Source organism: Pelophylax lessonae (assembly GCF_965119305.1).
Source record: "Pelophylax lessonae genome assembly, chromosome: 9".
In the NCBI taxonomy this organism is placed as follows: Eukaryota; Metazoa; Chordata; class Amphibia; order Anura; family Ranidae; genus Pelophylax; species Pelophylax lessonae.
The window spans coordinates 6,097,049-6,111,078 of NC_138776.1; positions in this window are offsets into that span (position 1 = coordinate 6,097,049).

Below are 14,030 nucleotides of genomic sequence, written 5' to 3' on the forward strand. Positions count from 1 at the left end.
GCCAGCAGTTTAGACATTAATTGCTGTGTGTTGAGTTATTTTGAGGGGACAGTAAATTTACACTGTTATACAAGCTGTACACTCACTACTTTACATTGTAGCAAAGTGTCATTTCTTCAGTGATGTCACATGAAAAGATAGAATAAAATATTTACATAAATGTGAGGGGTGTACTTACTTTTGTGAGATTCTGTATGTGCCTCTACCTGACGCCTGCTCGAAGTATATTTCCTGTGATTGGTTGGCAGGAGGTAAATAATCATAGTATAATTTACTGTGATTGGTCAGCAGGTGGTTAATTAATTAACGACAGAAAAACAAAAAAGCTTTATAAATCGAATCATTCCTAAGAGGATCTTTACATAAAAGATCTTCGGAGACAAAATAAAGAGGGATCAGTATTTCAATTACGATTTTAGACCTAAAAAGTCCCACTGGGGGTTTTCCCTCTTTGTTCCTATGTTTTGGGATGCGGTCTTCTTAACTAACTCCATATTCCGCCAACCAGCCCTCTTTGGAGACAAAATAAGATACAAATGTTTCAAGTAATCAGAAGAAAATGTAAAATAGCAATGGAGAGTTCTCTAAGCATTCTGTCCAGGGACCTGGTGACCGAATTAGTAAATAAATAATAAGATGGCGGGGAGGCCTGCGTCTTCGGTGTCTCAGTAAGGGCGCACACACCTCATCCTAACCGACCCAAAAGAAAAAAAAGGGGGAGGAGGGGTAGGTAAGCCAAGCTTAATATGGGAATAAAGGCTGAGAATTGGGGGGAGGGGGGCAGAGAAGAAGGGAGGAGAATTAAAAGGGGGGGGGGAATTGAAGAAGGTAAGGGAACAAAAAGGGGGTAGAGAAGAACGGAAGGGAACGAAAAATGGGTGGGGGGCAGAGAAGAAGGGAAGGGAAAGAAAAGAGGGGGCTTAAGAAAAAGGTAAGGGAAAGAAAGGGGGGCAGAGAAGAAAAAAAGGGAAAGAAAAGGGGGTAGAGAAGAGGGGAAGGGAAAGAAAAGGGAGGGCAGAGAAGAAGGGAAGGGAAATAAAAAGGGGGGCAGAGAAGAAGGGAAGGGGAAGGATAGGAGGGCAGAGAAGAAGGGAAAAGAAAGAAAAGGGGGGCAGAGAAGAAGGGAATGGAAAGCAAAGGGGGCAGGGAAGAAGGTAAAGGAAATAAAAGGGGGGGGGCAGAAATGGAAGGAATTGGAAAGAAAGGGGGGGGGCAGAGAAAAAGGGAAGAGAAAGAAAAGGGGAGGGACAGAGAACAAGGCAAGGGTAAGGGAAAGGGAGGCAGAGAAGAAGGGAAGTGAAAGAAAAGGGGGAGGACACAGATGAAGGCAAGAGAAAGAAAAGGGGGGTAAGGGAGTACACATGGGTACCCAGATTTTTTTTTTTAATCTTATTTCCATTTTTTGCATTTATGTAGAGGATTGTATGTTGTATCTGTAGAGTGTCATGGCTTATACAAATGTATTTGTAAGCTGTCTCAGATATTCCATATATAAAATATAAATGAAATAAAGAAATAAATACAAAAATGTTTGAAATTCTTTATTTTCATTTTCCAGCAGTGATAAAACGATACAGTAAAAGGAATAAACAACAATCAGAGGAATTCACCAAATCCCTTTGTATAGCCAACTATTCGTCAAAATATCGTACGGCACAATAAACAGGTAAGGTGTATGTGATTAAAGAAAAGACATTTTATAAATATCATAGGTGTGCGCAACCTACTGCATTAGTGTGCACACCCCAAACACATATGCGTGTGTATGCATGTGTATACATAATGGCGGTGTCAGTAGGGCAGAGGGCGTGTCAGTAAAGCAGTGGACGGTGTCAGTAGGGCAGTGGATGGTGTCAGAAGAGCAATGGACGGTGTCAGTAGAGCAATGGACGGTGTCAGTAGGGCAATGGATGCTGTTAGTAGGGCAGTGGATGGTGTCAGTAGGTCAATGGATGGTGTCAGTAGAGCAGTGGAGGGTGTCAGTAGGGCAGTGGACAGTGTCAGTTGAGCAGTGGATGGGGTCAGAATGGAAGTGGAAGGTGTCAGTAGGGCAGTGGACAGTGTAAGTAGAGCAGTGGACGGTGTCAGTAGATCAGTGGGTGGTATCAGTAGGGCAGTGGATGTTGCCAGCTGGGCAGTGGGTGGTGTCAGCCGGGCAGTGGACGGTGTCAGTAGAGCAGTGGATGGTGTCAGTATGGCAGTGGATGGTGTCAGTAGAACACTGGGTGATGTCAGGAGAACATGGGGCAATGTTAGTAGGGCAGTGGATGGTATCAGTAGGGCAGTGGACGGTGTCAGTAGGGCAGTCGGCAGTGTCAGTAGGGTAGTGGATGGTGTCAATAGAGCAGTGGGCAGTGTCAGTAGGGCAGTTAATGGTGTCAGTGGGACAGTGGACAGTGTCAGTAGAGCAGTGGGCAGTGTCGGTAGAGCAGTGGACAGTGTCAGTAGGGCAGTGGATGGTGTCAGTAGAGCAGTGGGCGATGTCAGTAGGGCAGTGGGCGGTGTCAGTAGAGCAGTGGCTGGTGTCAGTAGGGCAGTGGATGTTGTCAGCTGGGCAGTGGGTGGTGTCAGCCGGGCAGTGGACGGTGTCAGTAGGGCAGTGGATGGTGTCAGTATGGCAGTGGATGGTGTCAGTAGAACACTGGGTGGTGTTAGGAGAACAGGGGACAATGTTAGTAGGACAGTGGATGGTATCAGTAGGGCAGTGGACGGTGTCAGTAGGGCAGTGGATGGTGTCAGTAGAGCAGTGGCCAGTGTCAGTAGAGCAGTGGATGGTATCAGTAGGGCAGTGGATGGTGTCAGTGGGACAGTGGACAGTGTCAGTAGAGCAGTGGATGGTATCAGTAGGGCAGTGGATGGTGTCAGTGGGACAGTGGACAGTGTCAGTAGACAAGTGGGCGGTGGACGGTGTCAGTAGGGCAGTGGATTGTGTCAGTAGAGCAGTGGATGGTATCAGTAGGGTAGTGGATGGTGTCAGTAGAGAAGTGGATGGTGTCAGTAGAGCAGTGGGCAGTGTCAGTAGAGCAGTGGATGGTATCAGTAGGGTAGTGGATGGTGTCAGTAGAGCAGTGGACGGTGTAAGTAGGGCAGTGGATGGTTTCAGTAGAGCAGTGGATGGTGTCAGTAGGGCAGTGGATGGTGTCAGTGGGACAGTGGACAGTGTCAGTAGAGCAGTGGGCGGTGTCAGTAGAGCAGTGGACAGTGTCAGTAGGGCAGTGGATGGTGTCAGTAGAGCAGTGGGCGGTGTCAGTAGGGCAGTGGGCGGTGTCAGTAGAGCAGTGGACAGTGTCAGAAGGGCAGTGGATGGTGTCAGTAGAACAGTGGGCGGTGTCAGTAGGGCAGTGGGCGATGTCAGTAGAGCAGTGGACAGTGTCAGTAGGGCAGTGATTGGTGTCAGTAGAGCAGTGGGCGGTGTCAGTAGAGCAGTGGACAGTGTCAGTAGGGCAGTGGATGGTGCCAGTAGAGCAGTGGGCGGTGTCAGTAGGGCAGTGGGCGGTGTCAGTAGAGCAGTGGGTGGTGTCAGTAGGGCAGTGGGTGGTGTCAGTAGGGCAGTGGATGTTGTCAGCTGGGCAGTGGGTAGTGTCAGCCGGGCAGTGGACAGTGTCAGTAGGGCAGTGGATGGTGTCAGTATGGCAGTGGATGGTGTCAGTAGAACACTGGGTGGTGTCAGGAGAACAGGGGACAATGTTAGTAGGGCAGTGGATGGTATCAGTAGGGCAGTGGACGGTGTCAGTAGGGCAGTGGATGGTGTCAGTAGAGCAGTGGATGGTGTCAGTAGCACAGTGGGCAGTGTCAGTAGTGCAGTGGATGGTATCAGTAGGGCAGTGGATGGTGTCAGTGGGACAGTGGACAGTGTCAGTAGAGCAGTGGGCGGTGGACGGTGTCTGTAGGGCAGTGGATGGTGTCAGTAGAGCAGTGGATGGTGTCAGTAGAGCAGTGGGCAGTGTCAGTAGAGCAGTGGATGGTATTAGTAGAGAAGTGGATGGTGTCAGTAGAGCAGTGGGCAGTGTCAGTAGGGCAGTGGATGGTGTCAGTGGGACAGTGGACAGTGTCAGTAGAGCAGTGGGTGGTGTCAGTAGAGCAGTGGACAGTGTCAGAAGGGCAGTGGATGGTGTCAGTAGAACAGTGGGCGGTGTCAGTATGGCAGTGGGCAGTGTCAGTAGAGCAGTGGACAGTGTCAGAAGGGCAGTGATTGGTGTCACTAGAGCAGTGGATGGTGTTAGTAGGGCAGTGGATGGTGTCAGTAGAGCAGTGGGCGGTGTCATTAGAGCAGTAGATGGTGTCAGCAGAGCAGTGGGCAGTGTCAGTAGAGCAGTGGACGGTGTCAGTAGAGCAGTGGGTGGTGTCACTAGAGCAGAGGATGGTTTTCAGTAGAGCAGTGGACAGTGTAAGTAGGGCAGAGGATGGTGCCAGTAGAACAGTGGGCTGTGTCAGTAGGGCAATGGATTGTGTCAGTAGAGCAGTGGGCGGTGTCAGTAGGGCAATGGATGGTGTCAGTAGGGCAGTGGATGGTGTCAGTAGGGCAGTGAGTGGTGTCAGTAGAACAGTGGGCATTGACAGTAGGGCAGTGGATTGTGTCAGTAGAGCAGTGGATGGTGTCAGTAGAGCAGTGGGCGGTGTCAGTAGGACAGTGGATGGTGTCAGAAGGGCAGTGGATGGAGTTAGTAGGGCAGTGGACGGTATCATTATGGCAGTGGATGGTGACAGTAGGGCAGTGGACGGTGTCAGTAGGGGAGTTTGCAGTGTCAGTTCTTTTTTCAGTTTTATCATTTTATCTTTTTTTTTGCATTTTTTTAGGAGCCCAATTAGGGGACTTTGGTGAAAATGTAGGGGTCTAAACAAGGAGAATCTGCCCCTCGCGGGGTGATTAGGGTTTGCCCAGGCACCCCTTGCACATCATGTTCTCACACCTATGATAAAGATGCAGCCCCAAAGTCTGTACAAGAAAGTTAGTTGGGGGTGTCTAGAACAGACCTGGATGCAGGGCTTATTTTCATGGGAAGGGGGCTGGAGAGCCTATTATGCTGGCTGCTGGGGGATCTATTTTTGCATGGGGCTCTATTATTACTAGGAGGTGTCGTAGGTTGCTGAGGGGTCAGTTTTTGCTGGGAGGGATCTACTGTTGAGGGAGAGGTCTGTTGTTGCTTGCGGAAGATCTGTTGTTGCTGCTGGGGGTCTATTGTTGCTGAGGTGTTTTTTTTTCCGGGAGGCCCATTGTTGTTGGAGGAGTATAATGTTGCATGAGGGATCTATTCTGGCAGGGGATCTTTTATTGCTGGAGGGATCTATTGTTTCTTAGGTGGGAGTCTTTTATTGTTAGGTGGATATATTGTTGGAGGGGGATCTATTGTTGCTGGGGTGGGGCCTGTTGTTGCTAGCTGCAGGAGATTTACATTACTGTTTTTTTTTGTTGAGGATGAGGAGCACGCACAACTCCAATGAGGCAGGATGTGCTCCATGGGCCGCCATAGCAGTAGCCAACCTATTGCGTCACAGCACAGAGCTCCACAGGTGCAGGGTGCTGCAAAATCCCCGCGGACACCAAAAAGTTCATAAGTGTGGGCTTTTTTCAGCACCTGTACAATAGACCACAGCATTGCTGTTTGCAGCATCTGTCTAAAGAGGATCAAGCGTGGCCAGAACACCAGCCGCTTGGGCACCACATGCTTGACAAGGCATATAATGACCTGCCATGCAGTCCATTGGCAACAGCACCTGAAAGAGGCACCAGATCAAAACAAGCATACATCACCTTGCTCCTCATCTGCGATCTCTAACCCACCTCATGCCTTCTCAGATACCAGCATTGAGAGTCATGATGGAATAGCAATGAGTGGCACAGCGAGTTGCACCCAATCTGCTAGCAGTACACCACCGCTTGATTTGAGCAGCAGGCAAATTTCACTACCCCAGTATTTGAACCGTAGAAAGAAATACTGTCCCAGCCATCCACATGCTCAGCGCCTTAATGCTAGCTTGGCCAAATTGCTAGCATTACAGTTCCTGCCTTTTCAGCTGGTAGACTCTGCTCCCTTTCATGAATTTGTGGAATGTGCTGCACCACAGTGGCAGGTCCCAAAAAGGCATTACTTTTCACATAAGGCCATTCCGGCTCTCTACCGTCATATGGAAGGTAGTGTTTTAGCCTCATTGTAAAAAGCGGTCAGCTGGAAAACATTACTGCTGACTCTTGGTCCAGCAGGCATGGACAGGGACGTTACATTTCTTTCACGGTGCACTGGGTAACTCTGCTGGCAGCTGGGAAGAATGCAGGACAGCGTTCGGTGCTGGAGCTTGTTTTTCCACCACGCCTCCGAAAAGATGGTGCTGGTTCTGCCACATCTGGCTACTCCACCACCTCCTCCTCCTCTTACTGCATATCCTCTTCTGTGCAATTCTGCTCTGCAGCATCAGTGCTCCCTAAGCATTCAAGGGGCTACGCAAGCAGTCAGGCTGAAAGATGCCATGCTGTGCTTCAGTTGGTATGCCTAGGGGATAGGAGTCACACTGGTGCAGAGATTATGTCAGCTCTGCAGGGGCAGGCTCAGAGATGGTTGACGCCATGACAGCTTGAGCCAGGAATGGTTGTATGCGATAATGGTACCAACCTTCTCTCCGCCCTCCGACAGGGACACTTGACACATGTTCCATACTTGGCACATGTTCTGAATCTGGTGGTGCAGCATTTCTTGAGCAGATACCTGGGCTTCCAAGATCTCCTGAGGCAGGCCAGGAAAGTCTGTGGCCATTTTCGCCGTTCGTTCAATGCCAGTGCTCGCTTATCTGACATTCAAGGGGAATTCAACCTGCCCACCAACCGCCTCATTTGTGACATGCCCACCAGGTGGAACTCAACGTTGGCAATGCTGCAGCATCTGCACACGCAGCAGAGGGCCCTCAATCAGTACATGTGTGAGTATGGCACAAGGACAGGGTCAGGGGAGCTTGGCTTTTCTTCGCAATGCCAGTGACTTTTGATTAAGGATGCATGCATCGTCCTGTCACCATTTGAGGAGGCCACTCGGATGGTGAGCCGGGATGATGCATGAATCAGTGACACTATCCCTCTAGTGTACCTGCTGGAGCAAACGCTGCGTGGAAGCAAGGACAGGGCACTTGAGGCAGAACAGCGACAGGAAGAAGAGGACTTCTTTTCCTCACAAGGCCCCTTTTATGTAGATATCATTCCTGCAGGGCCACAAAACACACAGGAGGAAGAGGAGGAGGAGGATGAGGATTTCAGCAGCATGGATGTAGAGAAAGAGGATAGCATACAGCAGTCTTCAAGGGATGGTTTTGATTCCCCAGAAACCACAGGAGTTGTATGTGGTTGGGGAGAGGTTGCTCCTGCTGACAATGTCATCCTTAGTGACCCAGAGGACTCAGAAGCTCATGCCTCCTTCAACTTATGTTGCATGGGATCCCTGCTTCTGCAAAGCCTGCGAAAGGACCTCAGGATTCATGCAATCAAGGAGAGGGATAATTACTGGTTGGCAACCCTTCTTGATCCACGTTACAAGGATAAAGTTGCAGAGCTCATCCTGCCTTTGCAGAGGGAGCAGAGGATGAAACATCTTGAGGAGGCCTTGAAAAAAAAATTGTGTACCGCCTTCCCAGACATTGGGAGGTCAACATTCCCCGGACGTGTTTCTGAGGCATCGTTCAGCCAAAGGAGGAGTGGTGGAGAAGGCGGCCGGCTGACCGATGTCTTCAAACAGTTCTTTTGTCCTTAGCAGCACCCAGGGCTGTTAGGTTTAAGCAACCATCGCCAGAGTCTCCATCATATGGTGCATGCTTATCTAGGCGCAAGAGCAGACTTGGAGACCTTTTCAGCTGCACATCCACTGGCTTACTGGGTCTTGAAGATGGACAACTGGCCAGAACTTGCTCAATATGCAATGGAGCTACTGGCCTGTCCTGCTTCCATCGTGCTTTCCAAATGGATGTTCAGTGCTGCTGGAGGTTTTTTTGATGGACAAAAGAGTGTGTCTGTCCACAGATTCTGTTGACCAGCTGACTTTCATCAAAATGAACCAGTCCTGGATCAACAAGATCTATCAGGCCCCTGATGCTGATGTCACAGATTGAATTATTTGCTAGCGGTCTGCCATCCCTTGAAGACTGCATATGCTGCCTATCCTATTCCTCTACCTTGATTTTGCTAGCTTCCAACAATGTTTTTGGTTTAGGTCACTACTAACCCCCAAGACCTAATTTTTCTGCACTTGTATGACAGGTGCATACAATTGAAATGTTGTATGTCATTTTTAACAGCAGGCCCTGTTCCTGTGCCCTGCTAACTGTGAGGGGTTACGGTGTTCAGGCACCACCAACACCAAAGGTCCAATTTTTGGCACCTGTGTAGCACATGCAATTTAAAATTTGCATGGAATTCTTACCAGCAGATCCAGTTCCTGCACCCAGCAAGAGTAACTGCGAAGCCTTGGTTACTGTGTTCAGGCACCACCTTCTGCAAAGGCCCAATATTTGGCACTTGTATAGCACATGTGATTTCAAATTTGCATGAAATTCTTACCAGCAGGTCCCGTTCCTGGACCCAGCAAGAGTAACTGTGAGGCCTTGGTTACGGTGTTCAGGCACCACCTACAGCAAAGGCCCAATTTTTGGCACTTGTATAGCACATGCAATTTCAAATTTGCATGAAATTCTTACCAGCAGGTCCCGTTCCTGGACCCAGCAAGAGTAACAGTGAGGCCTTGGTTACGGTGTTCAGGCACCACCTACCGCATAAAGGCCCAATTTTTGGCACTTGTATAGCACATGCGATTTCAAATTTGCATGGAATTCTTACCAGCAGGTCCCGTTCCTGCGAGGGGTTACAGTGTTAAGGCCCCATCAACAACCAAGGCCCAATTTTTCTGCACCCATATGAAGTACATGTATTTGAAACTTGTATGTATATTTGTATATGACATTTTTTGCTTCAGAAATGTCAGTATGGCTGCAGCAGGCTACATACATTGTATAGATGCGCTACTTTACAGGCACATTCAGGGACCTCCCCCCCCCCCAGGCACGATATTTGAAGGAATTTTTTTATTTCTATAGTTTCACTTTAAGCCTCATTAAAATCAGTAAATCAGTGCTCCTTTAAAAACAATTGTTTTTAAAAACTTTTTTTTCATTGCTACATGTTCCCCAGGTCAGGACCCGGACCCCCATACAATTTTTTTGGGCAATAACTTGCATTTAAGCCTTCAAAATGTGGATGTTTGATTTTTAAGGTACGAGTCCTATAGACTTCAATGGGGTTTGTTTGTTCAAACAAACTTTGCCTCTGTTTGCGGTGTTCTGGTGCGAACCGAACCGGGGGGTGTTCGGCTCATCACTAGTGCTGATTAGTAAATAATGGCCGCTTACCAGACATCAGAGGTCATACAGCATTATGAAACACTCCACTGAACCGACTCAGTGCTTGAAACAAACTCCCGATACACATCAGGGATCCAACTTTTTGAAACTATGTTTCACTGCAGCAAGCTTGCTCGATATATGGGTGTCATCTCATGGATAGAGAAAGGAGGAACTGATTATCTTCAAACACAACTGTTTATTAAAAACATATTGCACTTACACCCATCAAGTTCAATATGGGACATCAAAAGTATAGGTGAGCACGGCCAACTGCAGTGCGGACCGTGCAGAGTGACCAACGCGGTAGCTCCGTCCAACGCGTTTCCCCTTCTACAGGCGTCAACTGGGAATGGAGTGTCATTAGCTCTTCTCTTAAAGCGGAAGAAAAAAAACTTCCGGTGACATGCAGAGGTATCCCAGGGACGGCAAAAAAAAAACAACTTCCGCCCGGTCCGTTTTTTTCCTCCCACACATTCTTACCAGAAAAAAAGGTTCAACAATGCTTGGACCTAGCGTCTGCATTCTATTTAAAAAAAAACTATAAGCAAATATTAACTTTAAAACTTTCTAGAAAAAGGGAATTCTAAAACCCTATTTATCTTCTGTACAAACCCAGGGGAATCCTATATATCCTAAAAAAAAAACATTCCTAATATGATTTTTATTAATTTTATAAAATAATTAGAAATACTTTTTTTTACTAAAAAAAAAAAAAAAAATATATATATATATATATATATATATATATATATATATATAAACATTAATAAAAGTTAAAAAAATATATATTAATAAATTGGTAGAAAATATAACTAAAAAAAAAACATGTTTTCCAAAAATTAAAAAAATGTTTACTTTATCTATTTAAAAAATAATTGATATAGATAATAATTAATTAGAAAATTGAGGGAAAAAAAATATTGAACAAAATTAGAAGTGTGATTATGTAATTTTCTCAGTTGGGGATTAGTAAGACTTAATAGGAATGAGTTGAATAAACTCTATTATCCATACAGTTGTGCTCATTAGTGTACATACCCTTAGTTAGACAGCACATATGTCTGTCTCACTTCTATATGTATTGATATATGTCGTCCTCTACACATAAATATTATGTTTTTTTTTTCTATATAATTCTAAACCTTTGTGATGATTAATTACTGTATATTATGTGTATGGTTCCTTGCATTCCTCCGAGCAAGTTGTTTACATTCATCCCCCCTCCCCCCCTCCTCATCTTGTATTATTACAAATGAACAGTGCTATACAAATTTAGCTGGTTTATGTCTAAAAAACATTTATGAGAAAAACATGGAAGACAAAAAACCCTATTTGTCATAAATCCAAAAAAGGGGGAAAAATTCCAAAGTTCATCCTTTTCTCAAACTATTACTATATATCTAGCTATTATTATTATGGGCATTTACGCCCCACCCTACATTAGGGTCCAAGGGCTTATAGCTTTTCAGGTCATAAATCCATTCTGTTTCCATTCTTAAAATACTCCTCTTGAGATTACTTCCCCTCCAATGTGGAATGTGTTTTTCCATAGCTATTACTTCTAAAGAGGATGGATTCTTATGATGGCATTTCGAAAAATGTTTGGATAGATTATGTCCTACAAAACCTTTTCTAATATTTGATAATGTTCACCCACCCTTATGTTGAGGGTACGGGTGGTTCTCCCAACATATTGTAATCCACATGTACAGCTAAGGAGATAAACTACTCTTTTCGTGTGACAAGAAATGAAACTCCTAATTTGATACACGTTCTCTGTGACATTAGACCTAAAAGTAGAAGTTTTTATGGTTTTTGAATTAAGACAAATGTTACATTTCTTGCATGGGTAAAAATCCTTCAAATTTCCAAACATAACTGGTCATACTGGTTTTTCTTTTGGATTGGGAGCAATTATAGCTCGCAAAGTGGGAGCTGTTCTGAATATAATTTTAGGTTTATCCGGTAGGGTGAGGCCCAAAACTTTATCTCCCTTCAAAATTTTCCATTGCTTTTGAATAATTTTATTTAACCATCTATGTTGTTTAGAAAAGGTTGTAACAAGTGCTGTGTCACAACAATCAGGGGTCAGGCTCGAAGACCAGTAGCTATAGCAGTGGAAGCTCACATGGGAACCAGCAGGATAGAAACACAGGTAGGTCACCCAGGCAGATGACGTAGGCCCACCTTTGGTGCGCAATCTAAGTACTAACCGGTGTTCACCAGAGCTTCTGATGGTGGAGATGGACTTTATGTTAGCACCAGGTCACGGTCCTCAAGTTCACCCCACCAGGAGGTCAGCAAACCAGGGTCCAATAGCAGATATAGCAGGTTGGGATCAAGCAGAAGCGTAGTCAAGGAATAGCCAAGGTCAGTAACGAGTAGTTGTAGGTTGGGATTAAGCAGAAGCGAAGTTGAGGGACAAGCCAAATGTCAATACCGAATGGTAGCGAAGATACGGAGGACAATGTTCTTGCAACCAGAAAGTGCAGAGACATAGTTTAAATCAGGAAGTTCATGGGAGGAGAAAAGGGTTCAAGGTTCAAGGCAATTAAGATTCACGGCAGGATCATTCAAGGATTTATCCAGGGAACTGTCCAGCATTCCAGGTGGCTCAGCAAGCAGAACCACTGCCAGACACAGCGGAGGTTCCAGATTCAAGCCCGGGTCCTGACATGCTGTTTCATAGTTACAATGCGTCTCCCTCGCCTTCTTTTTCGATGCTAAAAATTCTTTATGTTCTAAATGAACAACAAACCTTTTATCTTGTTCTAATGTGAAGTCACTGTAACCTTTTTGTAAGAATCTATCCTTGAGTACCCCCACCTGCACCTCAAAATCATCAATGTTCATACAATTTCAGAGGATCCCCCTAAATTGACCTTTCGGAAGAGCTTTTAGCTATTTGGGATGGTGGTAACTATCGACAGAAATGAAACCATTTATTCGAGACATTATGCAAGGGAGGATCATCTATACCACATGCACTATCTTTTTTTTATGCAATGTTGGGAGAAACAGTGAAGGAACATCCTTTGCCGTATATACAACAATGGGAATACGATCTCAAAGTTGCCTTCACCCCCACACAAATTTAAAAAATTCTATCAATGGTACATAGGTCCTCCCTTGCTAGTAGACACCAGGAAACTAGCTACAAAATTCTCACCCGCTGGTACAGAGTCCCTGCACTTTTGCATAAAATGGATGGGTCGAATACAGATTGTTGTTGGAGATGTGGTGCTGAGGGAGGCACGATGATACATATTTTTTGGACCTGTCCCTCTCTGAGGGATTTTTGGAGGGAGGTAGCTCTGGTGATTAAGGAACTTCCTTCGGTGGAGGTGGACGAGGACCCAGCACTGTGTCTACTTCATCTTACGAGGGGATCAACTAGGAAATATAGGAAGTCTCTGATAGCTCACTTACTCAATGCTGCGAAAGCCTGCATTCCAGCAATGTGGAGACAGACATGTCCCCCTACGTGACAAATGTGGACTGCAAGAGTAAATGAAATCCACCGTATGGAACTCCTAACCTCAGCGTTAAATAACTCTGAGGAGCAAACTAGACTACGCTGGTCACCATGGTTGCAATTTATAAGCTCAGATGAGTATATACAGCAAAATCTGTAACTCTAGGGATATTTCCCCTATGTGTATAAGGAGTGAGCCTCTAGACTCCTCTGACCCCCCCGGATTCGATGGGGGTTTTCCCTACTCCCCTTTTTTTTTCCTTTCTTTTCTTTCTTTCTTCTATTTTTCTCTCTTTTTTTCTTCCCTTCTTCTATCGGTCTGTGGGTGGAGCCCCCAAGGGGGGGACAAATGGGATATGTACGGAGAGGTAGAAGGAATGATACATAAAATCTGGCATATATTTTTCTTTTTCACTATGTTCTTCTATACTGTGATTGTTCTGATAACAACAGCTACACTTGGTTCAGATGTTTTGTTTTGGGGTTTCCTTTTATTTTTTTATTTTTACACCAAACCTAGTTTTACACCAAACAATTTCACTATATTAGCTATCTACAACACACATTATTAAAATATTTACACTTTTTTTCCCCTCACATATATAATGGATTTAAAGTTATATATTAGCTATGTACGACACATATCACTAAAATATTTATACGTGTTAGTATTTTTTTTTTTTATGGTTAAATGACACTATAATATGTTTGTGTATCACACAAGATGCACAGTTTAAAATATACACAGTTTTTATTAATTTTATAAATGAATATTGGGGAATCATCCCCTCTTTTCCCTTTGCTTTTTTTTTTTCTTTTTTTTTTCTTCTTTTTTCTCTCTATTTTAAGTTTGGAGTTTGTGAGATCACTTTTCACGGATTGTTGAACATTTGTTGTGTTTAATCTTATTTTTCACGATTGGAATTGGAATAGTATTATATCACATTGTATTGAACGTGGTATTTTCCTGTTTTAAGAAACATCTGAAAGACGAATTGTGCTGTATCCTTAAAGAAAAAAATTTAATAAAAAATGCTTTATATTAAAAAAAAAAAGAAATGAAACCGTTTCTGTCGGTAGGTTTAAAATAAGTTTTTGTGGAAACACCTTTGCCACTTCCAAAGATCACCAAATCCAAGTAATTATTAGACGTATAACTCCAGTTATAGGTGAACCTAAT